The sequence below is a fragment of the Dendropsophus ebraccatus genome, chromosome 5, assembly GCF_027789765.1.
Source record: "Dendropsophus ebraccatus isolate aDenEbr1 chromosome 5, aDenEbr1.pat, whole genome shotgun sequence".
NCBI lineage: Eukaryota > Metazoa > Chordata > Amphibia > Anura > Hylidae > Dendropsophus > Dendropsophus ebraccatus.
Window position 1 is genome coordinate 103,337,294 of NC_091458.1, and position 19,816 is coordinate 103,357,109.

Genomic DNA, 19,816 nt, shown 5'->3' on the forward strand with positions numbered 1-19,816 from the left:
ACCATCAGGTGACATGGTTCATGTCAGCTGATCGTTGTCTTCTATTACACAAGACGATTGTCGGCCGTAACGGCCGATATTGGACAAATACGGCCGATAATCGTTCTGTGCAATAGGGCCTTAAGAGCCGAGTATTGCCCTTAAAGTGTGTGTCTGTGTGTGTATGATTAGATGTATGTATGTAAGGTGTGTGTGTGTGTGTGTGTGTATATGTGTATGATTAGATGTATGCATGTAAGGTGTGTGTGTGTATCTGTGTGTATCTCAGTATGTGTGCATGTGTACAATGTCAGATTATTCCTTAATCCAAATGTACTATCAGATTTATGTAAAAAAGAATTAGCACACTGTACTAACATGAAAGGTTGGGCATCTGTTATGTACAGTATATGTATGTAGGGTGGGCCCCTAGAATCAATTTCCCTGGTGGGCCCAGGGACCCCAGTCCGACACTGCATTGACTGACCGTGTCCACTGGACTCCTTAAAGGGGTACTTCGGCGAAAATATTTTCCTTTCAGATTAACTGGTTTCAGAAAGTTATATAGATTTGTTATTTCTATTTAAAAATCTCAAGTCTTCTTATACTTATCAGCTGCTGTATGTCCTACAGGAAGTGGTCATTTCTTTTCAGTCTGACACAGTGCTCTCAGCCGACACCCCTGTCCAAGCCAGAAACTGTCCGGAGCAGCAGCAAAACCCCATAGTAAACCTGTACTGCTCTGGACAGTTCCTGTCTCGAACAGGGGTGGCAGCAAAGAGCAGTGTGTCAGACTGAAAAGAAAAACACCACTTCCTCTAGGACATACAGCAGCTGATAAGTATTGGAAGACTGGAGATTTTCATATAGAAGTAAAATATAAATCTATATAACTTTCTTAAACCAGTTTATTTGACAAGAAAAAGATTTTCGTTGGAGTACTCCTTTAATATAATATAAGCAGGGATTCCAATCAACATGTTACAAGTTATACTAAATCTTTTCCCACAGAGATATATATATCATTTTGCTCAGTTCTCCCTGCTCTGTAACATGATAGCGATAGATTAGATAGCATTGCCTTGGTGACTGGTTCCCTTTAAGTCACACTTTGTTACATGCTAAATAATGGTTATTGCAAGTTTAGAGCTACCTGAACCAGCTCCTGTCTGTTGATTCTACCGACTTGTGTTATTTTTCAAGCTGAGCTTAACATACATATTGGAGAAACATAACATAAAATATTCAAGAATGCCAAGGCTTGTGAGGCTCAAAAGCCGTAATATTGACATGTTTTATTAGCAGTACTTGGCTTTCTGAAGACTGCCGTGTACAAACCTTCAAAAGATGCAATGGTTTTGTCAAAATATCCGAAGCTAGTTTCATAATGAAAGGAAACACAAAAAAGAACCTACTTGAGGACGTTTTTTTTTTCTCTAGATCTCTCTTGGGTTTCCTTGCAGATTTTTTTTCATCTAAGCCCCATCTCACTAGGGGATACAGAGACTAAGTTTTGTTCCAAAAAAGCTGAAAATAGGACAAGGACTGCTGTGTCAGAGCGGCAATCACATATAGCACTTTGGTAAGCTATAACACCGTACAGCATACTGTTACTGTAAAGGATCTGATGTCAGTCAGGTTTTACAAGGTGACGGCTGAAAAGACACAAAGCGTAAAATAGAGGCTGTGAGGAATACATATTAGTCTGATACATACTGTTATTTACTATGGGAACATTCTGCATTCGGAAAATAAGCTGGTATACAAAATAAGCATGCCATTACATTATGTCCATTATGTGAAGACTATATAATGCATGAAGAACATATAAGAATATGAAGAATAACTTTCTGTAAAGATTTAACAAGACAGCTGTATATGAACATGGAAATACTAATGTCCTCCCACTAAATCCTGCTCTGTCCGCTCTTCAATCCATCATTTCCTAATGAATGTGATATTCAGGGTCAGCAGCTGTGGATGGATTGCAGAATGGGACTTTTCTATTGAAGTCAATGGGGAAATTTCCCAATAAATCTGCAGTATAAATTGACTTGTCTATTTAAGTGTGGATTTTTCCACAGTTCATGGATTGGACTTCTACAAATTCTATTTTGCTGCAAATGTAATACGCTGCAGTTTTTCCACATACAAATCAGGTACAGAAAATCAGCAGCAGCATACCCACCACAGGTTGTGCACATTCTAAGGGAAGTACCTTTTTTTGGTTAAGGCATCAGCCACAGACAGAATAAGTAATTTTTTGTCTCACCACCTTCCTCCAACACACCCGTCTGACCCTGTGTCGGAAGGCTCACAACAGACTTACTGAAACCATGGGGAGGAGAATAGCCTCACTGTAACAGTAGTGTTGAGTAAACTAAAAACCAAGCCATTAGGAAAGGCAGCATTACTGTAAAGTGCTCTGGTGAAAAAGTTAAAGGGATACTCCAGCGAAAATCTTTTTCTTTCAAATCAACTGGTGTCAGAAAGTTATATAGATTTGTAATTTACTTCTGTTTAAAAATCTCCAGTCTTCCCATACTTATCAGCTGATGCATGTCCTGCATGAAGTGTTTTCTTTCCAGTCTGACACAGTGCTCTCTGCCTCCACTTCTGTCCGTTTCAGGAACTGTCCAGATCAGCAGCAAATCCCCATAGAAAACCTCTCCTGCTCTGGACAGATCCTGTCTCGGCCAGAGATGTCAGCAAAGAGCAATGTGTAAGACTAGAAAGAAAACAACATTTCCTGTAGGACATACAGCAGCTGATAAGTATGGGAAGACATTTTAAATGGAGGTAAATTAAAAATCTATATAACTTTTTTTGAAACCAGTTGATTTGAAAGAAAAATATTTTCACTGAAGTACCCCTTTAAGGTGACAGCTATAGGTTTCCTGGGAGTATATCCACCTTTCCAGGCACCTAAAGAAATCAATGGCAGAACAATCTGCTTCATCTGCATGTATGTAGAAGAGGTCATAAATATCAGCTTGGCAGATTTGACTTCTGGCACCCCACAAGCCTCTTCATATGCAGACACAGCTCTGAGCATTTTGTACATGATGTGCCTGATACTGCATGTAGCTCAGTTCCGTTTTCTTCAATGGACCTGAGTTTTTGTAAGCCACAGTAACAGAACTGCTACAGAATGTGCTGTGCTTGGTAAATGAAGAGGCTGCCGCACATACTACAGAAGTGACCCCTTCAGTTAGCTGATGGGTGGGGGTGCTGGGAGTCAGGCCCCCACAGATCTAATGTTGATAACCTATCATAAGGCAAGCTTCACACACACCGTATCGCAGAAAATTTTCTGCTGCAGATCCGCAGCAGATCAGATCTAAATAATTGAACACAGCATCAAATCTGCACCATCAAATCTGCTGCAGATCTTCTGTGGATCAAGTGTGTGTGAAGGCACCCTGAGGGTACGTTCACATGTACCGGATCCGCAGCAGATTTCATCTAAATAATTGAACACAGCATCAAATCTGCTGCGGATCCTGTACGTGTGAACGCACCCCGAGGGAGCGTTCTCACGTAAAGGATCTGCAGCAGATTTGAAGCTGCAGATTCAAAGCAAATCAAATCTGCGCCATCAAATCTGCTGCAGATCTTGTATGTGTGAACACACCCTAAGGGTGTTTTTACACAGAGATTTATCTGACATTTTTGAAGCCAAAGCCAGTAAAAGACTAGAACAGAGAACAGGTCATAAAGGAAAGAATGTGATTTCTCCTCTTCTCAAATCCATTCCTGGCTTTGGCTTCAAAGAAGTCATAAAGTAAATTAATATGCATTATGCCCGTGCCTTATACACTTACAATACAAACATATCCTATTGTGCATATTCAGTGGCACCCAGACATTCATGTTCAACCATTTTTGTATTTTACATTGTATGTAACATGGAGGAGACGTTGTAAAATGTAAAAGTACTACGATGCACTACGTTTGAAGTTAAAGGCTACCACCATTGCTATAATATAAAGTCAACTTGAGAGGTTATTTGCCAGTCACCCAAATCCATCCTAATGCTCCTTGTTAACAGACTGATGTTGCATTTCCAAACCTGTAGAAACAAGGCACCCAATGTTCTTTTCTCAAACAATTATTTCACCAGCTAGAGAAAAGAAAATGTAACTTCTTCACTGGCAATCTGCTGGGCGGTGTGCCAGCGTACACTATCTCCTTACTCAGGTGGGGTATTGCTGGGGAATAAAAAACACAGCAATGAAGATTTATAGATCCTGTGCCCTGCACACAATCTCCTTGGTCCCAGGTTTGTTACAGATAAATCATAGTCTATTTTCTATGATATAACAGGCTGTAATAAGCTATGGCCATCTGGATCCTTCTACTCTATTGAGGTTATATATGAAGAAAACTTAGCTTCAACAATGTCAGCAAATGCACAAGACAATTCCTGTAACAGATGGGACGCAGGGAAAGAAAGGCATGTGCTTAGCAATAGCAGAGGAACAGAAGAGGACACGGCACATAGGAAAGTCTATGGAGCTATTCTACCTGCATGCTCTGCGTCCCCCTGCCCTGCTAATGAATTTACCAATTCTTTCTTCCTGTCATGTTGAATGAAGAATTAGTACATTATATGTCAGTAACGCTAAGCATCCAATATTCCAGGTGTTAAGTGATTGTAAGGTTTCGTGTTTCGTGTTTATATAATTTTTTATGTAGCTGTCAAATTTTGGTTATATTTTTGGGGGGATTTTTGTTGATCCTTAAATTGTGAAGCAGAAAAAAACTATATGCCTCAATATAACTAAATAAGAATACTGTTAAGGATGTGATATATTGTATATTTAGTGAAGTCATTACAATAGTACCTTCTAAACAAGTGGAGATATTTTCACTCCTTAACCCCTTCACGTCAGCCATACAGCTATATACGTTTCTGCTGCACATATCCTGTGCAGCAGGAATGTATATGAACGTTCCTGGCTGTGAAGGGGGTTTCAATGAGATCGGCCCTACACATATTATAGCCCCGCAGCTGCCTGTCATTAACCCCCTTAAACACTGCTATGCACAACAATCGCAGCGTTTAAGGTAGTCAGTAACAGCAAAAGAACCTGTCACAGGCGGGGTTAAGCCACTTACCTCCTCCATCCTGTCGGAACATTAATATGCTCTCAGGCAGACTCTATGAACAGAATGCTGATAAGGCATATGGCATAGCTTTCATCAGTGTATGCAATCAGAGCATTGCATATATAAGTCCCCTAAGGGACTATGCAAAGCAAAATGGGTAAAAAAAAATGTAATTAAGTTTTAAAACATAAAAAAAAAAAATGCCCCAATAAAGATTTATATTACCCCTTTTCCCATTATACAAATAAAAATATTCATAAAAAAGTAAACATATCATATATCGTAGTGTGTGGAATCGGCGTAAATGAAAAGCGGGGAAAAAATACCAGGATTGCAAATTTTTTAAAATTATATATTAGAAAAAATTTAATAAAAAAAACATTTAATAAAAAACAATCAAACATTTTCTCTTACACCAATATGATACCAATAAAAACTAGAGATCATGGTGGAAAAAAAATGACACCCCAGCCAGCCCTGTAGGTGGAAAAATAAAAGCGCTATGGCTCTTAGAAGGCGAGTAGGAACATTGCTTCAGTTTGACCCAGACATCAATGGGCATCAATGACCTTGGTCATGAAGGAGTTAAAGATTACGTAAATTATATAATATATATATATATATATATATATATATACACACACACACACACACACACACACACTAATAGGTAGGTAGACATACATATAAATATATATAGGCTAGAAAAAAAGAAACAGTATAGTTCTTATAATAAACTGATGGTCCAGATGTACTATGATAACAACTCAATTACCTGTGGTGTTTATTCCTTATATGAAATTATATATGTTGCTATTACAAAATGATATTCTACAGTACTATACAAACGATTTAGGCAGGTGTGGAAAAAATGGAAGTTAACAGATTTAACAAAATCTAAATCACATCAATATTTGTATGGTTGCCCCTTTGCCTTCACAATATCATCTGTTCTTCTAGGTAAGTATGTATAGTTTTTTAAGGAACTCAGCAGGATGGTTGCACCTTGGGGAACTAACCACAGATTCGGTAGATGTCGACTGCTCAGATCCTACTGTCACTTCATGTAATCTCACACAGACTGAATGATGATGGTGACTACAAGAAGAGACAGAAGGATCTGCGTAACCAACATCTACAGAAGATGTGTGCTTAATTTCCAATATACCTGGAACAACCTCCCTGTTGAGTTCCTTCAAAAACTGTAGGCAAGTGTACCTAGAAGAATGGATGCTGAAGGCAAAGAATGATCACATATAATATTGATTAGGTTTAGATTCTGTTCTCTTCATTCACTTTGCCTTTCGTTAAATGATAAAAAATAAACTATAAACCCTTTTGCACCGTACTGTCCATTGATTGAAAAATAAAACTTAATGAGTCAATGTTATAGTAGGTACAGGATTGACATAAAAGCACATTGGAAAAGGATTAATAAACACTGATCTTGTCTATTATGTCTTTTTATCTAAATTCTTTCTACCTTTACTAGTGACCACTGTCTGTACAGTACAGTAATAATTTGTATGCATTTCTCTCTTCAGGTATTAGCGATTCCCGGTGGCACAGTCCAGTGTGCTTTTGTACTACAAATTAAGAATTTTATTTTTAGATGTGTATATATAAATTAATTGCTTTATTTTTAGACCTTTTCATAGAAATAACAGGCTTAAGAATGGAGCAGCTGATAAGGAAACAGAACTGGCGCTGTGTTCTCTTCACTTGGTAGCATTTCCAATCTGCTCAGTATTGATCTGCTGGAATCATTACTGGCTATTACGTGCTTTTTAGACACAAAACATTTCATACATTTCATTATTCCTAATAAGTTTTTGTTTTACTACAGCTACCACAAAGTACTCTAAATTGTACATTTTTCATTCAGAACTTATTGCTCACCTTATGGCATAAAATGGAAAGTGTATAATTTTATAAAGATGGGTACTGCTAGGACTTAAAGTGAACGTGGCCTGAAAACAAGTGCCCAAGTGCTGACAATGTTACATAGTTCTTGGGGTAAAGAGATGTATATATGTATATTAGCTTTCATTTAGCTGTCTGTGACTCCAGTGTGCTAAAAAGAAAAAGTTGTTTCATGCTAAAAGTTTGACCCAGACAGATCAGAGCCCTGAACTCCCTGGGACACACCTCTTGGCCATTATAAAAGCTACTTTGGATTTTAAGGTATAAACTGTTTGCTTGTAACTGTGTGTAATACTTTGTTTTATCACATGGTTTGCACCATATCTGCCCCAAAATGTAATCCCATAACCAGAGAATGTCTATACCACTATGACCCTTCAAGGGGTTGGTCACTGTATAGTAAAATTGCTCAGTGTACAGTATTAGTAACTGTACTCACAGCACTTACTGTTCAGCAGCTCCCTGTGTATCTGAATCAGACTCCCCTCCTCTAGGTTGTGGTGTATCTGTCCATAAGAGGGCTGAGTATGGAGGAGCATGTAACCATGCCCCGCTCCCAGTGTCCACCACTGAGCCTATGTATGCCTATGGAGGACCCCGGGGGAGGGGCATCATCACATGCTGCACCTTTTCGGCCATCTTATGGACAGAATCACCACAGAGCAGGACAGCACAGCTTAGAGGAGGGGAGTCTGATGTTAGCTCTATGAAGTACACAGAGAACTACTGACAGGAAGTGCTGTGTGTACAGATACGAACACTGAACTATTTTATTAAGTGGCCAACCCCTTTATCCTTGATAGATTTTCATCTCTTGACTGTAAAAACACCTTAGCCCACTTTTCATGGGACAAATTAGGGGTGCTTTATAAATAAATAATAATTTAATTCACTGCATGCAGTTTCTTTTGCAGAGAAACAAGAAACAGAATTTTCTGAGCATGCACCACAAGGACTACTGGGAGATGTGGTCTGATTGCAGCACGGGAAGAGGAACAGCAAAAGAGGAGGAGCGGGACTACTGTAAAACCACATGAAGAGTGTCAGGGGAAATATAGGCAAGAACCTTGTTTGGGGGCTGGTTGTTTTTTTTGTTTGTTTTTTACCGAGACTCCCTGGAGTTCTCCTTTTAACTGCAATTTACGTTACCCTTACACGACTTGACATTTATTTTCATCATGGAGTCATTAAGGATTGAAAGAGCTCGGGACCTAAGCCAGCTCTTTACACAGCAACTCCTGTCTCCAAAGAGCTGGTACAGAGCAGTCACCATGACGCCTATTTAACCATTTAGATGCTGTTTTCAAAACCACCGAAGACATGTAAAAGAAGTCCCTTGACCTAAAAAAAAAAAAAAAAAAAAAAAAGTTTACCTATCCTTGTGCCCCGCAGAGCTGCTCCTGGGTCCAGCTGACAGCCGCTGCAGCTTTCCAGCTCCAACATCACATACCAGCTGAGTGTTTGCTCGTGCAGCCAATCAGTGACTGGAGCAAAAAACAGCCCCAGTCACTAAAGGATGTATTCCATGGCCCGACTGTCAGCGCTCGTTTGCTACTCGTTCCCCGCTCACTGTCGCTGTTATTCCATACGGCAGCAGCAAGCGGGTGAGGGTCGGGGGGAGCTGCAGGGTGGCTGCTGATCATCCGGGCAGCCCATAGGATATAGCGGCGGTCTGCTGCCGCCCCTCCTGTTCCACGGAGAAGCAGCAGCAGATCGCTGCTATATAAGTCGTTTGTCTTTCAACATGTTGAAAGACAAACAACTTCAATGATCAGCTGACATGAACGATGTCGGCTGATCATTGCCTCCTATTCCACGGGACGGATTATCCACCGTAACAGCCAATAATCGCTCTGTATAATAGGGCCTTAACTGGCTGAGCGGGCAATCATTCAGCTGGGCTGTGATGTTGCAGATAGAAGAGCCGGGTACCTGACGTCTTCGGATTCCAGCACAGGGTAACACCCGGCAGCAGGACCCGGGAGTGGTTCTAAAGAGGCACGGGGATAGGTAAGCATACATTGTTTTTTTAATTTCACCACCCCCCTGGCCAGCCTGACTGTTTTTATTTTCATGGAACTTCCCATTGAAATGGCCCAACTGCATGACATTGGTGGTGCAGTGGTACCCCAAAATGAACATTAAAATATATTTTTTATTTTCACAAAAAACAGTGGTGTAAGCATTACAAAATATGGTATACATTTTCCTATATAGCAGTAGCCCACATGTGGTCATAAACAGCTGTGTGAGCACACATCAGAGTTACGAAGGGTTGGAGTGTCTATTTACTTATTTAGCAGAGATTTTGAGTTTTGCGGCACCATGCACATTTGCGGAATCTCCCGTCACAGAAGTACAGTTTAAATCCCTCAAGAGTGACACCCATTTTAGAAACTATCCCTCAAAGAATTTATCTAGGGGATTATAAGCATTTCAACCTCATAGGTGTTAGAGGAAAGTTTTTAGCATCAGACCGTAAAAAAAAAAAAAAAAAAAAATTTTAAGGTGTACATTTAGATCAAAATGACTGATTTTCCCAAGGGACACAGGGTTATAAGCACCACAAAAGTTGTTATGCAGTTTCCCCTGAGTACGTCGGAACCCCATATGTAACCATAATTGAAGCCAAAGCCAGGACTGGATTTGAAAAGAGGAGAAATCTCTGGCTTTCATGTATGACCTGATTCTGTTTATAGTCTGTTCCTGGTTTTGGCTTCAAATCTTTGGCAGATAATCTGTCAGATAATCTTTCTGTGTAAAAGGGCCCTAACTCCTTAAGGTTCTCACAGTGGGATGAAGTAAAACTGTATTGTGTGTTTTTCCCACTAGGTGTCGCTGTTATACTTGTTGTATATCTTGTCTTAAGCATAGCTGAAGGAAGCATTGGGTTAACTGTGTTATGTTTGTTTTTAACTTATCGCAGGTGCAGGTTTGTTTCCCTCTTCTTCTGCCCTATCACAACTCCTCTCTCTTTTGCACACAGTGCCACCAATCCTACACTAGCTAAAGGAACACTATAAAAGGAGCTAGTTCATGGTGGGAGGGTCTTGAGTCCTGGTCTTTCTTGTTCAGTCAGAAGTGTTGGAGAGCAAGACACAGAAAGAGAGTTTGTCTTTTATGCAAGTGACCACCGCTAGAATGCAGTGCTAGACCCCTCAGGAGGAGCCATCGATACCTTCACACTACACAGGGCAGTATACTTAACCCCTTTGTGCTGCAGCTAGTTTGGGCCTTAATGACCAGGCTAATTTTTCAAAATCTGACCTGTCTCACTTTATGCTCTCATAGCTCAGTGATGCTTTAACGTATGCTAGCGATTCTGAGATTGTTTCTTCGTGACATATGGCACTTTATGTTAGTGGCAAAATTTGGTCACTACTTTGTGTGTTTTTTGTGAAAAACATCAAAATATCATGAAAAATTTAAAAAATTTGCATTTATGAACTTTGAAATTCTCTGCTTCTAAAAAAAGAAAGTCGTAGCACATAAATTAGTTACTAAGTCACATTACCAATATGTCTTCTTTATTCTGGCATAATTTGGTAAACATATTTTACTTTTTTAGGGTGTTATGGGGCTTAGAAATTTATCAGCAAATTATCACATTTTCGTGAAACAGATTTTTTTAGGGACCAGTTCTTTTTTTAAATGGATTTAGAAGTCTGGTATCCTGAAAACCCCCATAAGTGACCCCATTTTGGAAACTACACACCTTAAAGAATTAATCTAGGGGTATAATGAGCATTTTAACCCTACAGGGGCTGGAGGAAAGTATTCACAATTAGGCAGTAAAAAAATTGAAAATTTAAATTTTCCAATAATATATACGTTTAGATTAAAGTTTCTCATTTTCAAAAGGAATATGAGACAAAAAGCACCCCAAAATTTGTAATGCAGGTTCTCTTGAGTACAACGGTACCCCATATGTGGGCGTAAACCACTGTATGGGCACACAGCAGGGCTCAGAAGGAAGGGAGCGCCAATTAGCTTTTCCAATGCAGATTTTGCTGAAGAAGTTTCTGAGCGCCAGGTGCGTTTGTAGTGCCCCTGTAGTGTCAGCAGAGAGAAAACCCCCCATAAGTCACCCCATTTTGGAAAGTACACCCCTCAAAGAATTCATCTTGGTGTGTGGTGACCATTTTGACCCCACAGGTATTACAGGAAAGTATTCAAAAGAAGACAGTAAAAATGAAAAACTTGAATTCTTCCAATAATATGTTCGTTTAGTTTGAAATTTCTCAATTTCACGAGGAACAAGAGGAAAAAAGTACCCCAAAATTTGTAACGCAGGTTCTCCTGAGTACAATGGTACCCCATATGTGGGCATAAACCACTGCATGGGCACACAGGAGGGCTCAGAAGGGAAGGAGCGCCAATTAGCTTTTTCAATGCAGATTTTGCTGCAGAAGTTTCCGAGCGCCAGGTGCGTTTGCAGAGCCCCTGTAGTGCTAGCGGAGTAAAATCTCGCCATAAGTCACTCCATTTTGGAAAGTGCACCCCTCATAGAATTTATTTTGGGGTGTGGTGAGCATTTTGACCCCACAGGTATTTGAGGAAAGTATTCAAAAGTAGACAGTAAAAATGAAAAACTCGAATTTTTCCAATATTATGTTCTTTTAGTTTGAAATTTCTCAATTTCACGAGGAACAAGAGGAAAAAAGTACCACAAAATTTGTAACGCAGGTTCTCCTGAGTACAATGGTACCCCATATGTGGGCGTAAACCACTGCATGGGCACACAGGAGGGCTCAAAAGGGAAGGAGCGCCAATTAGCTTTTTCAATGCAGATTTTGCTGAAGAAGTTTCTGAGCGCCAGGTGCGTTTGCAGCGCCCCTGTAGTGCTAGCGGAGTAAAATCTCGCCATAAGTCACTCCATTTTGGAAAGTGCACCCCTCATAGAATTTATTTTGGGGTGTGGTGAGCATTTTGACCCCACAGGTATTTGAGGAAAGTATTCAAAAGTAGACAGTAAAAATGAAAAACTCGAATTTTTCCAATAATATGTTCCTTTAGTTTGAAATTTCTCAATTTCACGAGGAACAGGAGAGAAATGTCACCCCAATATATGTAAAGCAGGTTCTCCTGAGTACAATGGTACCCCATATGTGGGCATAAACCACTGCATGGGCACACAGCCGGGCTCAGAAGGGAAGGAGCGCCAATTAGCATTTTCAGTGCAGATTTTTCTGAAGAAGTTTCTGAGCGCCAGGTGCGTTTGCTGAGCCCCTGTAGTGTCAGCAGAATAGATTCCCCCCAAAAGTCACCACATCTTGGAAAGAGCACCCCTCAAAGAATTCATCTTGGGGTGTGGTGACCATTTTTACCCCACAGGTATTAGAGGAAAGTATTCAAAATTGGCCAGTAAAAATGAAAAACTCGAATTTTTCCAATAATATGTTGGTTTAGTTTGAAATTTCTCAATTTGACGAGGAACAGGAGAGAAAACGTACCCCAAAATCTGTAACGCAGGTTCTCCTGAGTACAACGGTACCCCATATGTGGGCATAAACCACTGTATGGGCACACAGCAGGGCTCAGAAGGGAAGGAGCGCCGATTTACAGGAGCAAAACCGCAGCTAGTAATGGTTATTAGAATAGCGCAGTTACTAAAATAAGATAAAAAAAATTAGATTACAGGTAATGTGGGGTGGTTACGGACAACCAGGGATGGTTATGGGCAACCTGAGGTGGTTACAGGTAATCTGGGGTGGTTACGGACAACATGGGGTGGTCACGGGCAACCTGCTGTGGTTACAGGCAACGTGGGGTGGTTACAGGCAACGCGGGGTGGTTACGGGCAATGTGTGGTGGTTATGGGCAACGTGTGGTGGTCACGGGCAACCTGCTGTGGTTACGGCAACGTGGGCTGGTTACAGGCAACGTGGGCTGGTTACAGGCAACGTGGGCTGGTTACAGGCAACGTGGGCTGGTTACAGGCAACGTGGGCTGGTTACAGGCAACGTGGGCTGGTTACAGGCAACGTGGGCTGGTTACAGGCAACGTGGGCTGGTTACAGGCAACGCGGGCTGGTTACAGGCAACGTGGGCTGGTTACAGGCAACGTGGGCTGGTTACAGGCAACGTGGGCTGGTTACGGGCAACGTGGGCTGGTTACGGGCAACCTGCTGTGCTTACAGACAATCTGGGATGGTTACGGGAAACGTGGGGTGGTTACGGGCAACCTGCAGTGCTTACAGACAATCTGGGGTGGATACGGGCAACGTGGGGTGGTTACGGGCAACCTGCAATGCTTACAGACAATCTGGGGTGGTTACAGGCAACGTTGGCTGGTTACGGGCAACCTGCAGTGCTTACAGACAATCTGAGGTGGATAAGGGCAACGTGGGGTGGTTACGCGCAACCTGCAGTGCTTACTGACAATCTGGGGTGGTTACGGGCAACGTGGGGTGGTTACGGATAAACTGAAGTTCTTATAGGCAATCTGGGGTGGGTACCTGTAATCTGACATGGGCACCGCAATCTGGAGGGGGTCATTGGCAATTTGGGGTGGTCAGAGGCGACGTGCGGTGGTCAGAGGCGACGTGCGGTGGTCAGAGGCGACGTGCGGTGGTCAGAGGCGACGTGCGGTGGTCAGAGGCGACGTGCGGTGGTCAGAGGCGACGTGCGGTGGTCAGAGGCATTGTGGCGTGGTCAGAGGCATCGTGGCGTGGTCAGAGGCATCGTGGCGTGGTCAGAGGCATCGTGGCGTGGTCAGAGGCAACGCGCAGTGGTTACGTGCAATCTGGGGGGGTTACATGTAATCTGGCATAATTACGGGGAACCTGGGGGGGTTATGTGCAACCTGGAAGGGTTACAGACAATCTGGGATTGTTACTGATAAACTGAAGTGCTTATAGGTAATCTGGGGTGGGTACATGTAATTTGGGGTGGTTACGGGCAATCTGGAGGGGGTCACTGGCAATTTGCGGTGGTTACGGGCAACGTGCGGTGGTTACGGGCAACGTGCGGTGGTTACGGGCAACGTGCGGTGGTTACGGGCAACGTGCGGTGGTTACGGGCAACGTGCGGTGGTTACGGGCAACGTGCGGTGGTTACGGGCAACGTGCGGTGGTTACGGGCAACGTGCGGTGGTTACGGGCAACGTGCGGTGGTTACGGGTAATCTGGGGAGGGGTTAGGGGTAATTTGGGAGTAAACTGCAATTATTACTATAATAAAAAGTGTGTGTTTTATTTTTTTGTATGTTTGTCACTTTTTGTACTTTACATATTCATTTTCACTGTATTACTATGATTATTGTGATATTTTCTATCTCAGTAATCATAGTTCAGTGACAGAGACCAAATTGGTCTCTGTCACTTTAAATTTTCAGAGTTGGCTGGTTGTGAAGCGCATGCGCACTTCATAACCAGCCAGGACGTCGAGGAGGAAGGAGCTCCGTCGATCCGGTGAGTATATGGGGAAGGGGGGGGTGACTGGGGGACGGGGGTGACAGGGGGGGTGGGGGGCGACATCACTTTTTATCCCCTGTCACCAATCATTCATGGTGACAGGGGATAAAAAGTGCCGGGAGCACATGGCACAAGCGATCAGCGGTATATAGTATATACCGCTGATCGCTTGTACCGGGACCCCACAGGGGGGTCCCCGATGACTGCCCCATGCTCTCCGCTACCTCCGGTGGCGGAGAGCATGGGGCTTTCATTCATTTTAACCTTTTAATCGCTGTGAACCGACGTTAGTCGGTTCACAGCGATAGCGGCGGCCATCTTGGAAATGATGGCCGCCGGGGGCGGGGGGTTAATTATCGGGGCACTAGGGGGGGCTGATCTGAGGTCTGGGGGATACTTATTTCATCTCCCCCCGCCGTAGATTCACGGCGGGGGGAGATGAAAGGTGGCGGCGGCACCGGTACTCTCATTTACCGACGGTCGCCGCTATAACGTTAATAGCGGCGATCGTCGGTAAGGGGGGGGGCCGGGACGGACCTCACACACTGCCCCAACCCCTCAGCTACCTCCGGTAGCCGGGGGGGATGGGGTGGGGGCCGTCCCGGCCCCGCAGCCTTATTCTCTGCCATCGCCGTAAAAAGCTGATGGCAGCAGAATAAGGCCCATTAGTGACCGCCGTAGAAAGCCGTATCGGCGGTCACTAAGGGGTTAAGGCTAGGTACTGACCCCAGTAGGACAAACTGCAGTTAACGCCTTCGTATCCTACTGCAACGTACAGCTATTCTGGGAAACCTGCTCAACCCAGTGCAGGGACCTGTGACCTTGTACTACCCTAGCAGGACGGGTACCCTGACACTATAGGGCATAAGACAGATGTCAGATCAGAAAATGGATCTATATGTGAGCACGAGTATCTTCTCCTCTTCTCATATCAACTATGCTATCCCGGCAGAGTACACAGCAACATTAAGCCCTCAAGATGCTCCACTACTCCACTCTACGCTTGCTTGCACAGCTTTTACTACCTCTTGCCTGCACCTGCAGTTACCAAGGTATTCCTATTGTTTTGCACTGAAGATGTAAAGTAAATGGATGTTATCCTATTGGACTCTGGTCTATCATTCTGCAACTGCACCTACACACCAGGTTACGCTTGGGCTATCCAAAACCTCAAAACGCAGTGCCTGTTTGTCCTGGGGTGAGTTCCAGCACCACTTCAGGCTACCGTGACAAGTGCCCAAGTGACCCTACACCTACGCAGCTGCCACACCACCGCACAAGCTACCCCGGCATACGGCACCCCTGCTAAGTAACCCTATTTTGTCAACGAATAAGTATTTTAACTCCACACTAACAGGTGTTTTTCAGAACTGAATGTGAACACAAAAGGGGCCACCCTGGTATTTCCCTACTTGTCTCCTAATACTCACAACTGAGTGGAACTTAAAGCGTAACTCATTTCAGGGTCATTTTTCTGAACACATTAAATATCAACAGTACAAGCGATTTTAAGAAACTCTGTAATAGGTTTTATGTACTAAAAGAGTTTCCTTCTGGACTGAAAAAGCAATCTCCCAGCCTCCCCCCTCACATCAGATGAAGCAGGATTTCTCTGTCCATTATGTGGCTATGGAGAGGGGAGGGGCTGTTAGGAGTGACTGAGCACGGAGCAGTCTTGCAAAGCACAACAACCTGCAATCTTCTCTCAGTAAGTTCATAGATAAGCACTGACCTTTCTGACACCTGAATTTAGCATTTTAGGTGCCCAGAGAGTCTACAAACAGCTGACCTTCATGTCACCTCTTCCTGCTCCCTCATCTCCCTCAGCCCCTCCCCCCTTCATAGGCTTACAATGGAGAGAGCAGAACCCGTCTTCACTGGCTTCTCTGTAATGAAGACGTGTTTGCCTGATAATGCACAGATAAGAAGTCAGGGGGGGAGGCTGGGAGATTGCTTCTTGAGTACAGAAGGAGGCTTTTTTGGCTGATGAAACCTATTACAAAGTTTCTTAAAATCGCTTATACTACTGATTTCTGCAATAAAAAAAAAAAAAACATGACAGTTACGCTTTAAGGGGCTACATATCAGGGTGGTTTAGTGATCTCCCCACTTTGAGGCACCCCTAGGCAACAGGTTTCCTTTCCCAAAAGGATATCTGGCTATTTCCATGTTTTGAGATTTGTAAACGAGGCTTCAATGACCGCTTTTTTGCATATTCAATTTTTTAGGCGGCAATGTATCAATGGAAACTCTTAAATGACTACTCCATTGATTTTTTTGCTGATCTCCCTGAGCTCAGTGATTGCTGTGTTTTGCATATTTGCAGATGACATACAACATACTTTTAGACATTGCATCTTTTAGCTGCAACATCATCTACTGTACACATTTCTATGATATACACATGTACTGTATAAGAAATGTTTCTACTATACTTGTACTTATAGTGTATATAAAGCTAGGGGGGTTGTAATGACAAAAATCTTCATTTTCTGTTTCCTAAAGAAATAATGTAGTATTGTATCACTAGGGTGACACCAGGCATACTTCTACATAAGAGAAGAAGAAAGGTGATGCGTAAGTGTTGACAAGCTGGTTCAAGGAAAGGTCTTCTCAGTTTAGAGGCTGTGTTATTGTGTTAAGATGCATGTTTCTCCTTTTTACTGCAGCTTTGTGCAAAGAAAATGGATGGTGCAATTACCGACACAGAATATAAAAGATACACATATTGCTATTGTTCCAACAAGAGTTTTCCAATTTTCCAGTCTTTAATGCCAGTTTTGTCGTTGTCTACAAAGTGCTGGAACATTTTAACAAGCAGAATTAAGTTTTTTAAGGTAACAGATAAAGAAACCTTGTGAAATATTCGTACTGATAATACTGTACATAAAGAATAACCATGTTTCCACAGACTCCCTAGGGCTGCATCCAACCTCTTCAGCCACAGCTATTCAAATGCCAAATGATCGGACTTGAGTTGCGCTCATCTCTAACCATGACAAAACAATATTTTAAATCACACGGGTTCCAACGTTCAAAGAGTAAATAACAGGCCACATTTGTATAATGTAATCGACCTAACTAAACTGTTTGCTGGCCATATCCTTGCATTAATAACCATTCCCTTACACTGGCGGTACACAGGGGGATGCTAGCATTGCCACTTTGCCATGGGACATATAATACGCCTTACTGCACCCAGCTTGTACTGCACTACACCACCTGTTGCAGTACCTCGTGCTCACCATACAAGTGATCTACTATTAGGCTAAGTTCACACTACGTGAACACTCGGCCGTTCCGTGACCCCGGCCAGGTCACAGAACAGCCGGTCTTAGCCCGGATCATCACAGCCGGCCGGATGATCTTTCCGGCCGCAGAGCTCTGATGCGGGCGCATCAGAGCTTCCCATAGCACAGAGTGAAGCAAGCGGACGGAGCCGCTCGCTTCACTGTGTGAACTGACAGTTCCTTCTGCGGCCGGAATTCACTGAATTCCGGCCACAGAAAACTGACATCTCAGTTTCTTTGCAGCGCCGCATGGATCCCGGCCGGAGCTTATACGATGTGTGTACTCTCCGGCCGGGGTCCCATTGAAAGTAAGGTTATGTTCCACCCCGCAAAACTACGGCCGTAGTTCTGCGGCGAGAACTACGGCTGTAGTTTTACGTAGTGTGAACATAAACTTAAATTATAAAAAGTATGCACTTCAAACCTCATAGGATATTAACATAAAAGTAAGAAAATTATATTGATATGTGCTCAGGGGCGTAGCTAATTTCTCTTGGGCTCTGGTGCAAGAGGGCAATTTGGGGCCCCCCCTTCCTCGACCAAGCGATGCTATTGGTATATCTCAAGACCGATATTACCAATAATACCAGTATATAGGAAATATTATCACCATACATATTACTGCCATACTGTTACTAACCAAATCCTGTATACTGAGACCAATATTGCCAATAATACCAGTATATAGGAAGGAAATATTACCATCACCACCATATTGTTATTCAGTATACTAAATCCAATAAAATACTGTACCAGATTACAAGTAACAAATATTACCACCGCATACTGACCAATGCCACGCATACTGACTAACGCCACGCTGCTACTAAATAATCCACTGTACACAGCTCACTATCACCGCATCCAGTCATATAGAGGTAGCCCCAGCTCTACACAGGCTCTGTACACCATATACATTACAGTGCAGTTATATCCAGTGACTCACAGGGGACATCTTCTCTGAGTTCTTCCCTCTTCATCTTCTTCTGTCCTGGGCCGTTATGAGAACTTCTTTGAGCCACAAATCCACAGAATCTGCCAGACAAACAGATTAGGCTTCTCACTCTGTCACCATCCTCATCTCTCTACAAACTGCACATCTGTACTGGCCCCTTTACACCCTCATTTAGTGGGTAGCCCTGACACTATGTGATCCCACTATAGTACATGCATTCCTCTGTGTGGTCCACTATAGTATATGTCCTATTGTATACACCCCCCCTCCGTGTAGTCCCCTTTATAGATGACCCCCCTGTGATGTCCCCCTTATATATGCCTCCCTGTTATCCCCCTTATTTTGCCCCCCATGTTATCCCCCTTATGTTAGCCCCCTCTTGTTGTCCCCCCATGTTAGCCCCCTCTTGTTGTCCCCCCCATGTTAGCCCCCTCCAGCTGCCACCCCCCATGTTAGCCCCCTCCAGCTGCCACCCCCCATGTTAGCCCCCTCCAGCTGCCCCCCCATGTTAGCCCCCTCCAGCTGCCCCCCCATGTTAGCCCCCTCCAGCTGCCCCCCCCATGTTAGCCCCCTCAAGCTGCCCCCCCATGTTAGCCACCTTTTGCTGCCTCCCCCCCATGTTAGCCCCCTTTTGTTGTCTCCCCATGTTAGCCACCTTTTGCTGCCTCCTCCCCATGTTAGCCCCCTTTGCTGCCTCCCCCCCCCATGTTAGCCCCCTTTTGCTGCCTCCCCCCCACCCCACCCTCTATTTTAGCCCCCTTATTTTGTAAAGCAGATAAGGAAAAAAAAAAAAAAAAAAGCACACAACTCACCTGACAACTCGCTCACCCACCGTGGATCTTCTCTTCTGCAGTCCGGTCCCCGGCTGACGTGCGGCTCCCCGACTCTCTCCCGTCCCCAGCAGCACACACTGAGCTCTGTGTGCGCCGGGGATGTTACTTCCGGCACAGCGGGCGCTTGTTATAGACGCTCTCTGTGCCGGAAGCACCATCCGGACTGGGACAGAGTCGGGAAGCCGCACGGCAGCCAGGGCCAGCCACTTGTGCGTGCCAGCAAAACACTGCTTGCGGTCACAAGAGGGAGGCAGTGCGGTGCCAAGGGGGGGCCTCGCGGGCGGTGACCGCTGCGACCGTGGTCGCTACGC

At 43.7% G+C, this 19,816-nt stretch overlaps 1 long non-coding RNA gene across 1 annotated transcript in view; it reads right to left on the bottom strand.

Annotated features, from left to right (window-relative positions):
* Positions 1-1,240: 1,240 nt before the first annotated feature.
* LOC138793713 (uncharacterized) overlaps positions 1,241-19,816 on the bottom strand; it is a 45,622-nt gene continuing 27,046 nt past the window's right edge. The window contains exon 2 of the long non-coding RNA XR_011363325.1: positions 1,241-1,634. This is a non-coding gene — a long non-coding RNA (uncharacterized lncRNA). The remainder of the gene's footprint in view (positions 1,635-19,816) is intronic.